The sequence below is a fragment of the Lissotriton helveticus genome, chromosome 1_2 (assembly GCF_964261635.1).
Source record: "Lissotriton helveticus chromosome 1_2, aLisHel1.1, whole genome shotgun sequence".
In the NCBI taxonomy this organism is placed as follows: Eukaryota; Metazoa; Chordata; class Amphibia; order Caudata; family Salamandridae; genus Lissotriton; species Lissotriton helveticus.
The window spans coordinates 176,436,282-176,458,535 of NC_136058.1; the positions used below are offsets into that span (position 1 = coordinate 176,436,282).

Genomic DNA, 22,254 nt, shown 5'->3' on the forward strand with positions numbered 1-22,254 from the left:
TACCGCTAACCAATCTGGAACACCAAGTGGAACGCCATTGAGGCCCGCATCAATGCCAGCTCCAACAGCAGCAAAAAAATCTTCTCCATTATCAAGGACTTAACCACGCCACGACCGCAGTCCCATCATCTCATCTCAAGAACTATACAATGAGCTCAGACCTTTTGTACAACAAAATCACAGTCATTTATGACATCGACCTTCAAGCTGACCCTTGAGACCTTGCAGCTAGTCTACCAATCGCAGACAAAGAACGTACCATGACAACATGGAACCTCATCACCAGAGACAAAAACGCCACAATCATGTATTCCATCCACATTGGGCCCCATCAGACCCTTACTCCCACCACGCCTTAAACAAAGGACTCGCCTTATCAGCAAAGTTCTCACCCGCGTCCTCAATATCTGTATCGACAGAGCCACGGAAATCTGGAGGCACACAGGTGCCAACACCCTACTGAAGAAGCTTGCAAACCCAGACAAGATCCTAAAGATGACCATCAACCGATGCCCAACTGAATACCTTGTTAACCACCAGCTCATCAACACCACACAGTCAGGATTTAGTCCCAACCATAACACAGAGAGAGCTTGCAATGTAGCAACAGACAACATCCGGATGATCCCAGACAGAGGAGAAACTGTGGCCCTCTTCCCACTGGATCTCTCAGCGGCGGTTGACACAGTCTCTAACCCCATCCTGATCAGACGACTTCACAGGACCCGGCATTCAGGGATCTGCTCTTCAAAGGATATGCACATTCTGAACAATAAGAACTCAAACAGTCAACCTGCCATCTTACTCCTCCAAAGCCCAAGAACTTCTCTTCGCAGTACCTACAGACTCCTCACTCAGCCCCGCCCTCTTCAACATATACATGATCCCACTGGCCAACACCATTCATAGCCACAACATCCTCTCTTACATAAACATCAGGAGAGAGGATGTAGCTTTACAACTAGAGCACAAAAATTGCACAATGAGGCATGAAGAAATGGCATGCAATATGCACAACACAAAGACACAAATTAATGTGAGAAACTTGACTTCTTGAAAAAATCTTCTTTTATTCTTCGTTCATACAGCCAACGCGTTTCACCCATGCGGGCTTTATCAGGGCTAACTGCGAAAGAATCAAAAAGCCACGTCCTGGCAGGTTGATGGAGAGTAATCAACACTTGCTCCTTCTCGAAAGGTCCTTCTTAGTCTCGTATAGTCACTCTGGTGGTCCGTCGTATCGGATCCCATGTACGTGTATCACAAAATTCCAAACAGGTGAGAAGGAGAAAAACAGAACTCGACCATCAGCCAGTTCAGGATTCAATGTGGGTCTCACTCCGAGCGGCCATCCGGGATGTGATAATCTCTTCCAGCAACAGAAAACGCACATTTTTGTCTGAGGGCCAGCCTGCGGCCATTTGCTGCAAGGGTGCTGCATTCCAAGAAGCACTTTTGTAGCAGTTAATTTTTTATTTTTTCAAGTTTGCCATGTGTAAATGGTGCCCGTCCTATTGGATATGTAAATAATGTACTTTAAACATTTAAATAAAAAAGGAAACTGCTTCATTCCATAGTCATGCATATGCGTGTTGGCGCATGCATTAATGAACATACATCATCCACACGTGTGCCTAGGGAATTGCACAGCTGTACCATTGTGCCGTTATTGTACCATTTAATGTCTACTACACAACATCGGCAAAAAGCACTAGGAAAGTTTAAAAAATTTGACCCACTGGCCATGCCAATACTTGTTTTAAGATGAGGTCTCTCAGTAAACCAAAGTTGTCTGCAACGAGACATAACAAGCATTTACAATGCAACGGTCTCGGCATTGCAAAAGTTAGAGCTATTAGCATTGTAAATGAACGCGAGTTTAAGGTCTTGACATTGTAAATGAAAAGGTCTTTTATTTATGTTTTAAAAACAAAAACATAAATAAAAGTCATTGTCATTTACAATGCCAATAGCTCAAAGTCGCGTAATGTGTATGGCTAACTACAGTAGCCTCCTGACGAGTGCCCTTTCACTTAATTTTTTACAAATGAAAGCCCTGGCACTTTTTTTTTTACAAATTAAGCACGGGTGGTGTCCGTGCATGGGAGTGGTGGTGTCCGTGTGTGCATGGCAGTGGTGGTGTCCGTGTGTGCATGGCAGTGGTGGTGTCCGTGTGTGCATGGCAGTGGTGGTGTCCGTGTGTGCATGGCAGTGGTGGTGTCCGTGTGTGCACGGCAGTGGTGGTGTCCGTGTGTGCACGGCGTGGTGGTGGTGTCCGTGTGTGTATGGCAGTGGTGGTGTCCGTGTGTGCATGGCAGTGGTGGTGTCCGTGTGTGCATGGCAGTGGTGGTGTCCGTGTGTGCATGGCAGTGGTGGTGTCCGTGTGTGCATGGGAGTGGTGGTGTGTGTGAGATTCTTGTGCTGCCTTGTTTAAGCATAGCAGCTATGCCCAGGGAATGCTGCTGCCACTGTCCTATTCAAATCACTGATTCCATGTTCAGAACAGTTCTTGTGCTTTCTCACTAATCACATGGTGTATTTAAAAGTAGAGTTCGCACTGTGCCTTGAAAGTGCAGGCACAGTGTTGTTGAAGTGCCGCTGCCACACTAAACACTTCTGCCGTTCCTGCACACTCGTAGCTTCTGACGCTATCCAAGCAAAAGTAGATCATGGTTGCAACTACTGATGTCACTGGGACTCACAAATACAAGACTGGTTCATTCGTGTAATAAGCCCCGAAGGCTGCAGGCTCCATAAAACAGCCCTTCCTGCAAAGGCATTACGTTATATTTCTCCTTAAAAAGGCTACTTTTCACCCATTTCATTTGCACATCATTACTCCGTGCTTGTTTTTGTGCTGGTGAATCTTTGTAATACCCATCACTAATTTCATCCTGTTAAAGCTCTCAAAACATTGTGTATTGTGGGGCAACTGCAAGTCTAAGAGTGGGGGCAGGAGCACGGGAACGTAGCCCTCTTGGTTTGCAAATATGGGTCCAAGCACTTGCTAGGGGCAGGGCTGGTTCCGTCTTGTTTGTGGGGAGCTGCAGTGTGACCGTCGGTGTAAGGGGCGCTGTGACATCTGCCGGTTTTACATTGCGTGCTGTGAGGGGCCCTTGGAAACAAAGCAAATGGCGGCTCTCCGCTGCCTGGCCGACTCCCAGTCATTGCAAGGCCTACACTGCCCGATGTTCACAGGTCATCAGGACCAGTATAACATGCACACGGGGGACATGAACTATGGTCATTATAATCCGGGCTTCGCTATCAAGGGTGTACGGATGAGGGCGACCAGAACCCAGCAAACCAACTGCTCACATAGAATCTGTGGCACCTCCACGTGCCAAGGGATTGCTCACACCATGTGTTAGTGGCACGCGCCTCGTATGTTCATTTGTCCTCTGGCAAGTAACTTCTCAGAGGTTGCACAACAGCTTCATCTGTGCCCACACATTGAGTCACTGTGTCTGCCCCAGTTACCTCTCCAGACAGGAAAGAGCATCACATGTGTTTCAATTGTTCGCCGCTCACTTATCCGTCGGCGTCCAGCCCACTCACAGCAGCTGCTCTATTGACTGGGGCGGTCCCGCGGGGTTGGCCCAATGTCCCCACACGAGCCGTAGTAGTGGTGCAACAAAAAGGGAAATCTACTGTGTCCCCAGGCATCGCTCCGCTCCTGCTGATCACATTATCCTCGCTTCTCTCAATTGCATTATTGGATGATGGAGTCTTCAGTTGGCGCCAACAAGTTTGTGGCTGTTTAGTTGCATCAGTAATGAATCCAGTCAATAAGTGGTGCAGTCAGGGTCTAATCTTCTAGATGCAAGGATTTAGAATGACCTTGTTTCTATGTCTACCAAACTGCGAATGGCACGAATAAAGTTCACTTTGTATACCCTGCAATGCAGCCTGGGCAACACCAGTAACAACGCTATTATAAATGCACAGTACTCGTAAGCTGTCTTCTTATAAATAGGGCGCTTAAGCCCGATATGTTTTCTATGCACCTGGTGTTTTCTGTTTTCACTTTTATTTACATTGCTTCTTATGCTTTCTTTAGAAACGCCTGCCTGAGTCGACTAACACATGGAGCGTGTTATCAGCGCTGCGCGCCTCTCTGCAGGCTCCCCCTGCATTTCAGAGAGCAGCGCGACGCGATCCGGTATGCCATGCAGCTGTGGACACAAGACCTGGCCGCGCACACAACGTTATCCTATGGGAAAACGCTGCGCGCGGCCAGGTCTGGTCTCCCTTCGGCGTTCTCAGACTGCTGAGACGCCTACTATAGTTCTCTGGCGAGAACGCGCTTTTCAAGCGCGTTATAGCCGAGACCTAAAAATGAGGCTCAGATCAAAATAAAAACAAGGGTGAACAAAACCGTTATCTTTTTTACAATATTGCTTTGTGTTTGGCCAATTTAAGAACTTTTGTAAGAAAAGGAGTGGCTTCTATGAAAGTACAATCCTGGCTCACACTAACTATCTTGAAGAAAGAGCAAGCGCCGTCCCAACATCCAATAATATAATGCTATGAGGCATTAAACTAACATACCACTAGGATTAGGTAAATGTTCAGTCATGCTTTACAACAAGACCACAGCAAAGCTTGTCAACAGGTTCCTGCACCAGCCAGTCATTTGGAATAGATGGGAGTGTGGGAAACAGAAGCAGGGTAAAGTGGTGCCTTGTGGAATAATAGTTAATGCAAATCAGAAAGAGAAATTGCGCCTCTGGAATGTAATAAAAACCTCCCTCCTCCGCTTCAGTTTTCATCTACATTCTATTGACTTTATTCACAGGTGATATTTTCACACATACCTGTAATTGTAAAAGCCTAAGCACAAAAGATATTACAGAACACTCATGGAGAGCAGAGATACTTCCAGAACACGGTAGACATGTGGGCAGTTTAATGAAGCTATGCCCTCCCTGTAACCCAGCAGGACCGGGCCTGATGTTCAGTGCATGTTTAGGCAGCACAATTTCTACATCCGCTATTCTACTTTAACACCGAAAAGTACAGGGAACAAGCCAAAGACCTTTGGTTTTCATGCGGAGTGTGTAGCAAGATGCATTTTACTTAATTTCATGGAAAGTTGCTTCCTCGCTACAAAGGACATAAAACCTGATAATGAATAAGCACTAGAGACAGTTGACAACCAGAAATATAGCTGTATGGCATTCGTGGAGCCAGACAACTCACAACGTAGAAGTCCCGGTGACCAACCAAGCTGAAAACTCAATGTTTTCTACCCAAGTCACTGAAAGCAGGACTTGGGTGGTTAAGATGGGACACTCGAAAGCTAGAACTGTTCTCACTTCACAGTAGTTCATTCAAAATTACATGCGCCACCACCCCTAAATCACTCTTCCTTGGTGGTGCGTTTCTCCACAATGGCCGCCCCCGAGGACATTCAACATAGACAGTCCATGGAGTCCTACTGGACAAGAGCGGTGTACAGATTGACCAAGATATAAAAATCCCCCAACTTGTCTTCTCGATATCACGCTCTGGTGACCAATTTTCCGCTACATACTCACAGTCAAAGTACTTCCTGCAGCCACTCAACTTTCATGTCTCAGGGTCACCTTCACTGCCAGTGCAGGAGAATGAGCACTTCTGCCACCTGGAGGGCTTCTAGAGGTGGTTTGTCGGCAACCAAGAGAACACCGTTTTTAGGTCTCGCCTGAGCCATCGCATGCGCTGCTCTGGCGACACTTTTAGTGAGTGGGCATTTTAAAATGTGACCACACGCTTTCTGTGTGGCCTCGAGCGTGCGGTTCCGCACACAGTCACGAGCAGAGGCGCCATCTGGCTTAACTCTCTCGTAATGCGCTCAGCGCATCGCTCGTGGGCACACAGAAAGCGTGTGGACGCTGCAGCTGCTTTCATTTTTGCAGCCGCACGCCCACTCACTCAGCCCTGTTTGTGTCGTGTCCATTTTGAAGACCGCTTGTTTTTTGTTTCAGCGAGGATTCTGCAAATCCCCAAGTATTGTGGGTTAAACTTCAAACCAAACCCCAGGTTTCAATTGGCGCACTTCATTGTCTGTGTATATCTAGAGTTTATTTGCAAGCTGACAAAAAAAGTGACTGAACATTATGTTGGCTGAGACTGAAATAGTCAGAGTCCTCGTCCTCTCTTTTTGTATTAACAAAAGGTCCTGGGAATCAGAGAGCTAAACCGTTCATTAAGTGGCCTAACAATGGGAAGCTTCAGCATGGTTGAAAGTGGAAAAAAAGCTCTAAGACACGACCAGCATTGACCACGTCTCTGCGCTGCTGACCCGCCTTTCCTCCCTCCCGTTGTCCGTCCCTTCAAAGGTCGCCCCGCCCTCCCTCCCTGTTGTCGGTGCCTCCCCCCTCCCGTTGTTGTGCACAATGCAATAAACTTGCGCGCTTACCTAAATATTTTATTTACAGAGCGGTCCGCTTTGACTTTAGCGGCCGTTCTGACTACCACTACTGCCTTTGCCCCTCCTCCACATTCTACTCATCAGGTGAGGTCTGGAGGTGCGACTACCGCTGCTGCCTTTCCCCCTCTACCACCGTATCCTTGAGCATTGCTGTACTCTTCGCCACCAGTACAGCAGGAAGGCAGTGTTAGGAGAATGTTGTTTTTGTGACTTGCGCCACATTGCAGACACTATCTGTGGAGTGGGAGCTCGTCACTCTGCTTCCCGGCAGGATGGGCTGCAACCAAAGACTTGGTTAGCATTTCCGTGTGCACTCCTGCTGTGTACGAGAGTGTGTGTGATCTTGGACACTGGGGAGGGGGGCTATGGAGACATGCTATTATGCGGAACGGGCTCTATTCTTAAGCCCATTGTGTCGGTCAACCATTACCTCCCCTCTCTCCTTAAGTGCCCAGATTGTCCCACGATGAGGCGGGATCGTTTCAAAAGTAAAGGAATAAACACATTTTTTTCTATTTCTTTACTTTTGAAGCAATCGCGGCACGCACAGTTTAGCTTAAAATGTTTAAAGCTAAGGTCCGAGTGCCGCGATATTGCAAATGGTCGGTTCCAGTTGAATCCTAGCTGGTAAACGGTGTCCAATGTCAAAGGAAGCCCAGCTGCGTAATCGCACCATGCAGTCAGTCTTGATCGCTCATTACTGGAACAAAGATACAGTCTCCTTTTTTTTTGCTTCAAAAGCTGCCGAAGAGTTAGGTTGAACGACAGGAGCTTACATTCTGCAGCTGCTTTTGTACGTCTGATATATTAATTTATGGTGTCATTACCCTAATAATAATCATTTGCATCACAAACCAAACTAACCAGTATTTGTGCAACTGAATAGGTTTATTTCTCCCTACTAACTCAATTTCACATATGTGATCAGTTATAGAAGAATGAAATATTGAGTTGCAACATGCAAAGATTCATATTTAGGCCATGGATGTAAGACACAACTATTTGCAGTCAGAGCATTACCCCGTGAGCCTTTTTACGAGGATTGAAATTACATAATTACAATGTTTTGGGATAATCTCTAAGACCGCATGAACCTTGTCGGGCATTAAATCATCATATACAAGCATACAACGTTATCTTTTGGCGCAAGAGTGTGACAAATCCGGATGTACAGCACCTGCAAAGGTTTCGTGCAGATGGAGGTGTGTAACTGGTCGACGAATGGGTTTGAATTAGTCATTATGTGTCTGTGGCTAACGCGGAAACGTCTGGCGTTACCATGTCTTTTTCCCTAAGCCAGGTCGTGAATGGCTCCCAAATATCTTTTGGGCGGGATGCCATGGACATAAGGTCCCAGAACACAGCCAAATATATTTTTATGTTAATTATTTTTTAATAGGGTTATTCAGTTGTACATAATGTCTTCTTGGTTGTATATAAGGTAACAGGCAATCCCTTAAGAGGTGCGCTGCGTGAAAGGACGCGCTGTGAAATTGCGTTTTTATGATTTTAAAAACAATTGCTGCTATGTTACTGCTCTTTGAAAAATGTATTCCTGGCACCATTTTTATATATTTTCCGCTGTATTTGGTAACTTTGTTGCCTCTGCCCCATAGTACCTGTCACTTCCTGTCACTTCCGCCCACTGCATTGCGGCAGTCGGCGGTCTAGTCTTGCGGCCGCTGCACAGCAGAGCCGTGTGGTGGGTTGGAGAGGAGTCACGGGCCTATTAAATCCCCAGATGGCACAAGCGCCCGTCCGCTGGCGCGGCTTCGCAAGCCCGTCTGCGCCCGTCCGCGCCAAGCCGGGACCAGAGGCCAGGACCCCTGGACCCGTCCTCTGTTACTCTAAGCGGGAGCTGTGCACAATGAATAAAGATAACCACGTTTTGCAGCCTCTCACCCTTTCGAAACTTAAACAACATGGGCTACTGAGACCACATCTTAGCTGCAACCAGCCGAGCAGCCCAATGAATACCCTTAGCGGGAAGCAGGAGAAGCCATCCGGTCATATGAACTGCAGGTTTGCACTGCTAAATACTCGTTCATTGAATAAACACAGTCTAGAGGTCTTCTCACTCCTGCAAAAGGACAGTCTAGACTTTCTGTGTGTCACTAAAACCTGGCTGGATGAGCACTCTGTGCCGGACATGGTAGCAGCGTTGCCAAAGGATTTCACTGCTATTTACTGCAATAGACCAAGCAATACTAGGGGTCGGGAGGTCGCTTTTCTGTCCAATCAAGCGCTGAAAACGGAAACTCTATGCCTAGAACATATTGCAGGGGCTGAGGTTTTAGGTGTTAAGCTCTGCTCCGCGCGGGATTGTCTAGTTGTACTGATAGTGTACCGCCCCCCACACACGCCAGTTGGTTTTATGGAACCTTTCCTGGAGCTGGTCCAGGACCTGCGTGCTCGTTACAAGGAAATGTTAGTACTCGGAGATTTTAACTTCCATTGGGAAATTACCCCAAAGGAAGGTAAAGCACAACAATTAGAGGATGCCCTTACTGCATTAGGTCTGAACCAACTGGTGGCTGGCCCCACTCATGAGAAAGGGCACACTCTGGACCTGATTTGGGCATCACTTACGCTGTCTAATCCCCTGACCATATCCCTTTGTTCATGGTCGGATCACTTCCTGTTGCAAGGCCATCTCTCTTTTATCTCTCAGACTACACAGGCTCCTCCGAAATGGAGTATGCGGCGTAGTTGGAATAAAGTTAATGCCAGTGATTTGATGGCTTTCTTTTCCAACCATGCCCCACTCAAGAGTGGTACTCTAGACACGGAAAGTGCCGCCGTCATGCAAGCTCTCAAGGAGGCGGTGGAGACTGTAGCGCCCGTACGCAAGGTTAGAGCGGCCGATAAGAACAAGGCGGTCCCTTGGTATAACGAGGCGCTGCTGCAGCATAAACAATCCCTCCCCCAATATGAAAGAGCGTGGCGATAAACCTATGACTCTACTACACACGCAGCTTACAACACAAAATTTGCAGCCTATAAAAAAGCTATTTTAATGCGGAAAGCTGTCTTCTATGAGACTAGGATTACTAAAGCGGCCAACCCACAGAAGGATGTTTTTAAGGTTCTAAATGAACTGAGGAAAGAGGGAAAAAACGGTTTTCACGCCAACTGATTGCCAAAAATTCCAAACTTATTTTATGGGAAAGATCAGCGATCTGCTGGTGACTATCCAGAATACCCCAACTTTCCCATGCACAATTGAGCCAACATTTCACTTTCCTGTGGTGGACGCCACTATGTCCTCTTTCACTGCTCTTACAGACGAACAACTGATAGTGCTTGCGGGGAGGGTGAAATCAGGCTCCCCCTCAGATCTCTGCCCCCCCTAAGATTTTTAGATTGGCTCTACCCAGTATAAAGGACAGGGTGCTTTGGCTCCTGAACCATTCTTTGGTGACCGATCAGGTCTCGAGCAATTTTAAGGAGGCTCGGGTGATCCCGCTGTTGAAGAAGCCAGGCGCGGATGATAAGGATCTGAAGAATTTCAGACCTATCTCACAGTTGCCATTCCTGGCTAAGATACGAGAACAGCATGTGCTGCAGTCCCTTGCTTCTTACCTGGAGACCAACCATCTTCTTGAACCCAACCAGGCGGGTTTCAGGCCTCATTTTAGCACGGAATTAGTTATGCTCTCCGTACTGGATGAGATGAGAATGAGAGCGGATAGGAAAGCGTCATGTGCCCTGGTCCTGCTGGATCTTTCCGCGGCGTTTGATACGGTAAATCATAGTCAACTTATGTCGCGGATTGCTGCTCTGGGGATCCAGGGCACAGCTAGCGCTTGGTTAGCCTCCTTCCTTAGAGACCGCTCCCAAAGAGTCCAACTTACAAACCTGGTATCTCAGCCCGGGACCTTGACATGTGGAGTGCCACAGGGTTCGGCTCTGTCCCCTTTGCTCTTCAATGTCTATCTGCAGCCTTTAATCGCCACACTAAATCAGTTGGATTGTAGGGTATATAAATTATGCCGACGACACCCAAATTCTAATCCAAATATACCAGTCGCCTACATCGCAGGCGAAAATGCAAGATATTCTGAAATTTACGGTGAATTGAATGTCGGCAAATTCCCTGAAACTAAACCCGGATAAAACGGAGGTGCTGGCGGTCACAACGGTAGAAAATCCCTGGAGTGAGCTGTTGTGGCCTGATGAACTGGGACAGTCTCCTGCACCAGCGTCCGTAGTAAAATGTTTAGGGATAAAAATTTATGTTACGCTATCAATGTCCAAACAAGTCGCAGCAGTGGTAGGAACCTGCGTAGGACTGCTGCGACAACTCCGGAGATTGTCAGCTCTGCTATCCTTCTCTACTATCCGGACTGCGGTCTCAGCTTTGATCCTGGCCCGTCTGGACTATGGTAACTCCCTTTACTAGGGCTACCAAAAAAATCCTTGGCCAGGCTTCAAGGCGTTATGAATGATGCAGCCAGGCTGATCTTCAAAAAACCCAGGAGGACACATGTCACTCCGCTGCTGCAGGACCTACACTGGCTACCAATACCTCAACGAATGAAGTTGAAAAGTCTGTGTATCACTCACAAAGCCATCAAGGACAAATTGACCCTTTATGTTCCCAGCAGGAGGCTGCGGTCTTCAGAAGCTTGTCTTCTGGTATGTCCACATTTTAAGCGTTCTACGCTGGGGGGGGTGGGGGGGGCGGGAGAGCCTTTTCAACTACGATGCCACCATTATGGAATAGACTCCCGGAAAGCCTGCGCAAAGAGACCAACTTGCTCACCTTCAGGAAGAGATTGAAAACTGTTCTCTTCCTGGAAGCCTGGAGCCCTATGTAAAGCACTCCTGACTCTCTGCCTCTCTCTATGGACCCCTCTCGGACAGCGCTTAGAGACTTCTTCTGTGATAATGCGCTATATAAATGCCCCATATATAAATGCCCCCATAACATAACACATTTTTATTATAACATTTCAACATGCTCCACTACAGCCACACTGCTCTACAACACAGCTAAAAGACATTGGCAAAGCCAATAGCTCTGGTTAAACACTTATAGGATCCCAAAGGCGAGACCTATTGGCTATGTCAATGCTTGTTTAGCATGGAAAGGGATGTTAAAACAACCAAGAAGGAGAATTTGGCCACTGTGTCTATAAGCATAACAGAGCGATCAAATAAATGATTCAGCAAAGCGAAACTAAACTACAGATCAGTTTCGATGAATTAAGTGGTAGATGGAGACAAGATAACAATGCATCCCTGGCAAGGAGAGGTTTCAAGTTTGGAATACAAGATCATTTTAGTATTAAATATTTTTTATTGAGCATGTCAACATGTCAAGATCATTTTAAATCCAGCACAGTGAATAAAAGTGGGAAAGAAAATGTAATTTGTCATCTACTGGGATCCGGAAAGATCATAAGATTCGAGTGTCGTACTTGGGTGCAGTTGTGTGTTCTGTTAAAGTAAATTATTTCTTTAGAACCACAGATGTAATCAAGCTTTTTGGCACTTGCCAGATTAACCACGCATATTAAAGGATTATTAATTATCATTCAATTTTAACCGCAATAAAAGACACCCTAGTGATTTTCTAATACCCCCACAAAGTAACCCAGAGCGCTCTGGGTGAGCATGCCCAGCACCAGTATGGAGCGGACAAAGGAATAACCCCAAGGATGAAGCATTTTTCCTAGTCTAAGTGAGGAGTTACATCCTTTTTTCCTTTATAAAAATGTGCACCGGGCATGAAAGTTGCTTCCCTTGCACTACAGCCTACCAGTTCATTTACGTTGTATACTCTGTATGAAGGGAGGTCTTAACTGGTAGGGCTCCTCACAAAATGCTCTATTTCCCTGTTTGCACTGCTAGGGAGATAAAAACATGTACTGCGTTCACACTGGGGGCGTGGGAAGGTAGGCTAATAAAGAAAGGAAATTAATTATAACTTTGGCTCCTCTGCCTGTGCGCATGCCTGCTCAGGGGTGTAAGGATCCACTGAGTATAGGCGAGTGGTAGAATGCTCATTTGGTGAGGTGGCCTGAGCAATAAAGCTTTGTGCGCCTGAGAGGAGGTGTGTACAGTCACACAATTTCATGTAACTGAACCAAGGAGCAATGATTCCATACAAAGGTCCGCCAAGTGCGTGTGCTTCTTACTTTAAGCTTTCCCTTGGCTCGACGTATTCCGCTACTGAGCTAGGAAATAACCAGACAGAGGAGTGAGAAAAACACAGTTTATATTAGACCAATAATTTGGAATCCTTGCAGCATTGCTCAATTAAAAGATTGGAAATAACCAGTACACCTTTAACAGAGGGCACACAGTCATGTGAGGTTCGCCTCTGATAACACCTTGAATCTATAAAGTACATAAAGTAACTCATCATTATAATATCATTATACTGATTTGTACGAATCAATTTGATAGACTTTGTCCTTTTTTTGTCTCTACTTTTTGTGCTTCTTGCACACACTATTATGATCTAGAATAATATCAATATATAAATGTTGGTTTGAAGATTGACAAAAGGTATTTATTGCTAGTAAAGAGTCCAGATAAGAGGTGATAGTAGTGATGTGTCACTAGAAGGCACCTACTAGTGTTGCTTTTTTACCAGAAGTGGGACTTGCAGGTGAAAATGCATCCTTTAAATTAATTTCCAGTTACATAAAATAAATACCTGTGGTTTGCAAGTACATTAACATTACATTTTAGACTAAAACTTTATATTTTCACTTGCTTAAAATACTAACTAAGGAACTAGAACGGCTTTTGGACTTCAGAAAATCATTACACCATCACCTTCTGAAAGCAGGAGTATAATATTCCCACCTGCAAACCTTATCCTGAACCTTGCTACGCCCCTTGTACCTCCTTACCACTCTTCCCAAATTCCTGACGTGTGGAAACTGATGATGAAGCAGGAGTGAAACGGGGACTGGAGTTTTCACACTTTTGCTGAATTCTATCAGCCTAACTCAGCAGTAACAAAGCAACTAAAGAAAGCAACTACAGAAAACACTCCAGGCTGGAGAAGCCGCTTAAATGGCCGGAAGATACATGGCTGCTAGATCTATGCAGTGGGCTTGCCCTTTTCACAGTTCCACAGCAATCTGGAGAAAATATCACTGGGGCGCAAACAGGTCACAGGAAGAGTCCATCAAGATTTACAATGCTAGGGTCGACTATGGGAGTCTGTGTTAAAGAATTCTGGAGAAGATGAAAATACTTTGGAAGGAGGTGTTATCTAAGCCCAAGACTGATGCAGAAGTTCACAGATGAAGTGTGAAAATGTGGAACAGCCCAGGTGTGGATTTCCTATAGCCGACTCCCAGGACATACTGTTTGGGGTCAAGGACAAAAAGTTTTCATTTTTATTTTGTCCTTAAGACATGTAGTTCCAACCCCCTGCAGCAGAAATACTTTGGCTGCCAGTTTAAAGTACCACATTACGGATCAGGGAAGGGCATTGTCTGCAGATAATATATGTATCCATGTGTTAATGCTGTTCTTGTTCAAACTTGTATTTATGGTTCATTATTACAAAGCCTTTCTTATTAGGGTGAGCGCCCTAAGGAAATGTTGTAACCTCGGACTACACTACTGACAGTGGTTCCATTGTAAAAATGTGTACACACGTTTGCAAAGTTTAACAATATGATGCTACTTACATTGCTCCCAGAATGCGCTCTAATTAGATGTAAATATCTTCAGAAGCCTGAAAGCAAGATTGATGATCCTTTGTTTTCAAAATAAAATGTTCACAAAAAAACGCAACTAGGAAAAAAAGATGTTTTGATAAACTAAAGTGAAATAGTAGGTAAACATGTTTTGAACCATCATTTAGTAAAATGCGTTAATGCATGCTAGCATAATGGAAAATCAGTGCAAACAGTTTTAACAAGATAAAGGGAAACATGAAAATAAACAAGCACTGGCAAAGCCAATAGGTCTGATATTAGTGGTCAGCCTTTTGGTTTTGTCAATGCATCTTTGAAGTGCTTTTTTTAACAACTGTGTGGGAGCTGCCAGACCCTCACCATTATAACAAACACTTACAAAAACAATATGTTTGGGTCTTAAAAAGCACACATTGCCACAGTAGTCCCTGATACTGACCAAAACTACGTCGTGTGCAGATAAGATCCTTGAGAAAGAGCGGAAGCCACTCGACAGATGGATGGATAGATAGATAGATAGATTTTTAATAAAAACTAAAGGTCTTGGTGAACTCCAGACCTAATTAGGGGCCCTATTTTTAAAGAAAGGCACACATTCGAATCCATGCTAGATGTCCTTGCATTAGTGCAGATGCATGGCTTTCATGAATTCACATGAATTTACAGAAGTAGGCCAAGAAATCTTACTCCGAGAAAAATTTTGTGAATTCCTTTTTAGCACAAGCAAATATACAGGCATAGATGTGCTCATGCCATAATCTGTTGAGCATTTACAAGTTCACTTTCCCTCCAACCACTTTTTTCCCAACCCAGGAAGAAGATTTACTTCTGCCATTGTCTGGAGTAAATTTACAACCTTTCTCAGGATGAGAAAATATTAGAGAAGAGCTGGCAAATCCGTAAAACATGTAGCTTAGTAGGTTTGCTCAGACTCAAAAGGGCATTCAAACCCTGGAACTATTACTTAACCCGTTCACTGCTTCTGTCGGCCAACGGCAGCACTACCTCCGTAGTGCTGCGCACGTCCGTTGGCCGACACGGCCCCGCCCACTATTCAAAGCCGTCACACTGCAGCGGATTATCGGTCACGGTAAAGGGGTTAACCCAACCTCCAGCCAAAGTATGTAGGTATGTGGAAACGTGGCAAAATAAAGAAATTGCTAAAATTCAAAACCTACTATTGTATGAGCCCTGGCATAATCAAAAAGGCTAATATCAGAGCTTTCACATAATGTGATTGTTGCCATAATTTGTTGCTGCACTACGTGGCATCAAAGGGACAAGTAGATGTTTTTACAGGACAAGTAGATTTATGAAGCAACCTGCCCCATGGACAAGTAGATATTTTATTACATTGCTCACCCCTGGGAGTAGGCAAGCTGAATTGGGCATCCAACAAGGTTGTACTGTTTTTTGCTGAGCTTGGGGAGTCAAAACGTCATACAGTCTTTCTGACTTAGTTTAAAAAATGTTTTTCTTTTTTTTAAACTCTGTTCTCAATACTGACAAAATAAAAGTGATGGGAGTAACGCTTTAATTAAACTCACCCATTGGTACAGCAAAAGCCGCATTCCATTCAAATCGTATTATAGCCAGGGCCACTGGAATTATGCAGCAGGGGAGGGTCAAATTATGTGGCGGGGTTGGGTACATTATGCGGCAATAAAAGACATGAGGCATATTTTGTGATAGTATTACTTTATCATTTTTAATTTTTTTTAACTTGTTAACACTGTCTGGGCATTAGTTTCACCTCAATTGTACCAGTTTAACACCCAAACATAGCAATAAGCTGTGTGTTTATTAACTTTTGAACAGTTTGAGCTAAAAATAATTTTTTTGTTAAAATCTGCTAAAAAAACATGGAATAAGAGATCCAACTGGCACTCCTAGCTAGAGTGAGGGACCAAGTCGAACTCCAGGAAAGGATTCTTAATGGACTAAGATGCACTACTGTTATAGCCCTGAAGAAGACCTCTTGGGTCAAAATGCGTTGGCTACAGTCATTTTAAAGATTTTTTTCAATAAGAAATCAGGAGCCTGCTGAATTGATGTGCTTCTCTTCACTTTGCTTGTACTTGTAGAATATACCAATCTTTGCACATGTTGGAGTGCTGAATCATTGTTTTAGTCGTAAATTTATAGGATCTATATCATTGGATGTTTAAGGAGTATTGAGCCTTTGGATCTTTGCACCCTTGTATATTATAAACTATTACGACTTTTGACATTGAGATAGGTGCATTTGCAAGTACCCCATAACCCTTGTTTTGTGTCTATTATAGCCACTCCACTTATAATCAATACGTAGTGCCATTGTCAAACATTTCCTGTGTTTTTGGTGCAGTGCTTTGATGTAAGGTCTCAACTTAGAGGAGCTTCTTTTTTAAATATTCCCATTAGAACCTTCCTGTCCCATCTCACCTTAAGAGACTGATCACTAAGATCACTATGGCTGTACTCACAGGGTTCACTGGCATGAAAAACCCTAAAGCAGACCTGGGTGTTCAACAGCAAAGTGAAAGACACTAACAAAGCTGGGGGGGGCGAAGCAGAGATGCGACTCTACTAACTACACAAAATATACTTCAGTCCAAAATTAGTAAAAAAACGCTCTTCACCAGTCAAGCAGGAAGAAACAACGTCTCCAAAGATGTTGCGGTTTGTGACACTTAGATTCGCTCCGGGTAGGAGGATGCACTCCTGTAACTGGTGTAGGTTTCCAGTCTAGTAATCGTAAAATAGCACTTTTTTCAACACCAGTGTCCACCCACCTTTAACCAATACCAAAAGGGAGGGACTGGGTCTTGTTTAAGGTCCAGCACACGTGCCCCGAAATAGACTAAGAGAACAAGCAGTGTGCAATTCCTGTGTAGGGATCTAGGTCTCCTAGTGTGGTAAATCCAGGGGAGTGCTTCTATTATGAGCAAGGGTCCTCAAACAACCCGAAAGGTGTCATGCTTGATCATCGGGCAGCTCCTTATTGGGCAGGCCCTTTAATGCCCAACAGGCCCCTCAGGCCTTGGAGTCGTTTTTTTTTTGCTAACGTGAGGAGTGAGGTTTGGATGTGGTGTGTAGAAGTGTGTTGAATGAGGAGTGTGTGTTAAAAATGACTAGCAGGATCCAAAAACTATTTTAATTGTCGGGTCCTTTTGTCATGGTTAAAAACGTGGGTTTAAGCTAACGATAGATATAATCTTGGCTCTGATTTAGTATAAGTCAAGGGTCGCAGTCTTTCATGCCCATTACTGTCCACAGGGATCACGGCATTTCATCAGAACCAATTCAACTTTATCTCCTCAAACAAGGATGGGCTTGTGAGATATGTGCACCATGCCCTGTATACCTTACATAAATATACAGGGTATCTCCTGGGGACAGACCCAAAATTAGTAACGTGTCTGGCTCCAATCAGACCAGTCAGAGCAAAATGCTATTGTGCGCGCCGTCAGTTGCCGATGCGCGATTTGGGCTTCCTGCCCACCTCTTACTCTGCAGATCCGCCTACCTTTAACTACAGCATGATTATCAGCAACTCTAATAGGTGTGCCTGTGGACACCAGATACAAAAATATTTTTGAAGAATGTAGCTAGGCTTGTGAAGAATGTCTGCTAGATGCAGCAATGGGTGTATAAAGTGGCAGCTGAATGTAGCACGATTTAGCAGTTCAGCAAGTAGCAATGATAAAAAGCAAAACTGAAGAGGGGGGAAAAGTGTAATATAGCAGTCTGTGAGGTTTGAGACAAACGAACACAGCTGTAAGTCTGACTTCAAACACTATCCTAAAGTGCAGTAAAAAATGACAAATTGATTAATCCCTGCCTCTATATTCACAGAACTGTTTTGAACGGTTGAATGCCAGTGTGAGAAGGTGGGCAGAAAAAGGGACAAATATGGAAACCGCAGCACAAAATGTAAACAGTATGTGGATGGGTGCAAGGTAGGTGAGCAGAGAAGAATAAACATGAATTCAGCATCACAAAATGTTGGAGGGGTGCAGTGTGATGAAGCAAACAGCAAGTATTCAGCAGACAACGCACGTAGAGAGTGAAGCAAAAACACAGTAAACAATCACTAGCACCCACTGTAGACCGAGTGAAAGGGCTTATAGGAGGGGCAGGTCAAGGAACAGAAATGAATACACATCTAATCACCAGCATGTAATGTGCATAGAGTTGAGAAACTCAGGAGGAAAAAGCAAACAGAAGGCAACAGAGCAGGATTAACGCAGTTGGCAGCTCAGTGTATGCAGTACACTGCAGCAGCGAGAGGTAAATAAGCAGCAGCACACACGGTCTGTGATGGGATACACTTCAACAGGGGGTAAACAATAAACAGCACACACAGTGGGCGAAGGAGGTACTTAGCAGCAAAGGAATAAAATAATAAAATGCACACATTACATACATAGAGACGTCAGGCATCAAGAACCAAATAAGTAGGAAGAGTAATTAATCTGAAGTGTACAATGAGTGGACAGAGGCGGTAGGAAGAGAAAAATACCTTAGATTCTAAAAGTATGCAGTGTTACAGGTCAGAAAAACAAAAGGAGCAGCGTCATTACCATGACTCCAGTAGCAGTGTCAACAGTGTTGAAGGATAAGAGAGGAGGGGCAAGCAGTAATCCTTAAACAGAGCGCAATTGGACACAGGACAGAAAAAAAACTCGGTAGCAAAAGGGGGTCACGAGGCATTAGCTGTAAAGGGAGCATGCAGTGGTGCGGTGGCATGGGTAAGGCCCCGCAGCAGAGGTGGATAAACATCCAATCAGCACTCAGAAGTGTAAACAGCGTGAAGGGAGACATGACAGGAAAGCACAGCCAGCAAAAGAGGTGGGTCGACACGCCAAGGGAGAGTGCAGATGGAAGCACAACATGCAGTATAAGTCAGACAAAATCCATTATATTGTTCGCCTCCTACTTTGTTTTATCATTCCAGTTCGCTGGACTACACAAACAGAATAACAAGCAAGAACATTGAGCAGAGAAGGGAGGTATAAACTATACCCTGAGTGGGAGAGGTGTGGCGCCGCGGCCAGGGTGACTGACGCTGGAATCTGGGGATCAGGGTTCGATCCCCGGCTCCGGCGGCAGGTTAGCCCAGCACCATGTGACTCTGGGCAATAGCTCGCTTAATCTTCCCGACGGCCCCCAGCGCCTAGAGACCCTTACGGGTGATTGTGCGCTTTACAAATGTGGATTATTATTATTACCCTGGAGCAAGAGAAGACCCACCAGCAGAAGACTGTACAAAAGTTACAGCAATTTACATATTATGACGATAATGTACTGTCGAAAATGCATATATAAACATGCGAATCAAGCACAGACAACAGAAGAGGTGGATACACACATCAGCCGTGAACATGGTACATAGGTAGCGTAAGAAAGCAACATACAAGCAAGGGAGGGGGGCACGTCAGAGCATCGAAGAGACACAGACTGCAGGCATACAGGGGTGCTAAGCGACCTGACTGACAGAAATAAACAAGGACCCAGGTACAGGAAAAGTGGGTTTATGATAAATTAGTCTATCTAGGCAGCAGACCCAGCCAAGGGGCGACTGGCCCAAAAGAGGCAGAAACACTATGCTGAGGGAGAGAAAAGGTTGTAAAATCTAGAAAGAGGGGGGGGGGGCTCTTTCCCTGCACCCGAATGTGTTCTTGATAACCTAAACCCACTACTCCAAAATCGCCGCAGAGGACTGGCTCCTTCTTTAGACACTTAAAGTGGTTAACATGCATGCTACATAGATAGGTATGGCTGAACCAGTGCCATCTTCATCTATCTGTCTCATTAAAACAAACAACGAATCCAACGCATTAAAAAAGTGGTACAGCAGGACCCGTCCCCCAAATTAAAACGTCCTCTAGTGATCCCCAAATCATATATAGTGTCACATATTCCTATCACGTCAACCACAAGATCCATTAATTGCTACCTCCAAAGCAGCCACTGCAGAACCCTGAGGCATTATCCTGCTCTCAAACAAGCAGAGCGGAAGCTAACCCGTCCCAGTGCCCGCCTGTGCCGCCCCAAAAGTCCTTTACATGTACCCTAAACGGCGCAGGAATGGTCCCCCCAAAGTGTCCTTCCTTTGGATATTAAACTACACCCGCACGTGCCCTCCCAAATGCGCCCTTCAGCCCCCATTTCACTGCCACCACGTGGCCCCCATTCTCTGACACCCCACCCCTGCAGTGCCAGTGCCCCCCACCCCTGCTGGGCTGTGTTTGCAGGTCCCCTGCAGTCGCACTCACCGGAGCCGGGCGCTTCATGCTGCGGGAACTGCGGCTTCTCCTCCTCCAGGCCCCGGGCGGGTGCAGTGCTCCCCGCCGCCTCCTCCTGTCCTCTGCCCGCCCGCGCTGCTCAGAGCCCCTGCCCGCTGCCGCCCGGGCGCCCCCCGCTCCCGGCCAAAGCCACCGCCGCCATCCCCAGTGCCCAGGAACCGCCGAACGAGTGGATGCGGCCAGGCAGCCAGAGCGGAGCCTGCCAGCCGGCGCAGGGTCAGGCGGGCGGACGAGCGCCCCCTGGCGGCGCCTGGCGGTAGGGACTGCGGCAGAGCAGAGGACACGCTGCTGCTGCTGTGGCTGCTGCGACTACTGCTGGGTAACCCTGGGGGAACTCAGCGCACATGGGCTATTAATAGCTCTCGGGGTTGGCAGACCTGGCAAACACCCCTCTTGGGGCCGCACGGCCCCACTACCTGGTGAAAGACGCCTATTTTCGGACAAAGGTGTACACGTGCTCGCCTTTGTTCTGCTTTTCTCTACAATTCTGGGAGTGTATTTTAGTTGATCGTGCGTACTATGCAGTCCCTCTGCAGCGCACCAGTGAGAGAGAGTGCACCCTAGTATCAAAGCACAGGCAGATCTTTGCTGATGGACTTTTTTACAGAAGAAAATCTACTTCTTGATGATCTGTGATTCGGACCAAAAGCCTAGAAAAATGAATAATTGGGCACAGCGCAGTGCACGCCGCACCTGTTTTCCTCGGCATCTTGTTGACAATCCTGTTTCCTGACTAAGTAGAACAACAGATAGAAGATATAGAACACATGAAGATAGTTGGTGGCATTTGACCTACTGAAATCTGACACACGTTCCAGGTTTATAGTGGCATTGTATTGTGGATGATGTCTGAGGAACCAGGCGTGGTCTTATTAAACAAAAGAGAGAGAGAGGGTTGTGTGTTTGTCTGCCCCCCCCCCCCCCCACATTAAGCTTCTTAGATTCATAAACACTCTATAGTCAAATTCAAAGCCTGACACAGGACAATGCAAAAAGTATGGCCACAAGAGTCATGAGGCAAAGGAGGATCAAATGAGGCAGTAGATTTTACTAAATTATGCAAATAGAAACGCCAAATGATGTGACATAATGCGGCATATTCTGTGGCTGAGTTATTTCGATAGTGTGGCATTTAAACAAAATTGTACCATGATTATCGACAAGTTTCCTCTCATTGCTACCAGTTCAACACCTGTCCAAAGCCATCAGCACCGAAAGTTAACCAATTGACCTTTGCCAAGGGTCTGCCACTGCGCAAAGCCGCAATAGAAATCAGGGTTTAACTGAAATTGGCAAATTATTCAACAAATATTTATTTATGTGTTAAATGCAGTAAATCCATAATTATGCGGGAAACGCTGTGGTCACTGATTCGTAACATTCCAGCGTTCTTGGCTAAATGCAAAGCTGGGCATCATCCTAAATCTGCTGGATGTAATGGTCAATTATTGCATGTTAAATAACTTGTCCATTAATTGTACTAAGACAAAGGTCGTGATTTTTAGGCACAAATGATTAAAAAGTGTGTCTTAGGCCACACAAAAAGGTTCAGTTGGGATGATGGTATTTTATAAATACCTAGTAACTGGCTGGATGAAGAGACCAAATTAACCCACATGTTAAGGCCCACCAATGCCAATTTCCTGATGACTTGGGCATTTTGAAAATTGCACAGGCCCCTGCAATGTCTCGATTTAAGAGCATTGTTGAAGGTGGTAACTAGCAAGATAATGCATTGTCCCTGTGCTATTCCTAAAGCTGCAAAGGGCTATGGCTGGGCCCTTAAAACATCTTCTATAGCCTGCAATAGCACAGGAGAACTTCACATGGGAACAGTCAGTTCTGGATTACCAATAAGGCAAAATAGGACCCGGCCTATGGG

General features: G+C 45.5%; 1 protein-coding gene across 1 annotated transcript in view; it reads right to left on the minus strand.

Moving 5' to 3' along the window:
- Window positions 1-20,603, minus strand: part of ZFYVE9 (zinc finger FYVE-type containing 9) — a 676,896-nt gene extending 656,293 nt beyond the window's left edge. Inside the window, exon 1 of the mRNA XM_078670659.1 lies at window positions 20,343-20,603. The gene's annotated coding sequence lies outside the window, so the exon portion shown is untranslated. The remainder of the gene's footprint in view (window positions 1-20,342) is intronic.
- Window positions 20,604-22,254: the final 1,651 nt, after the last annotated feature.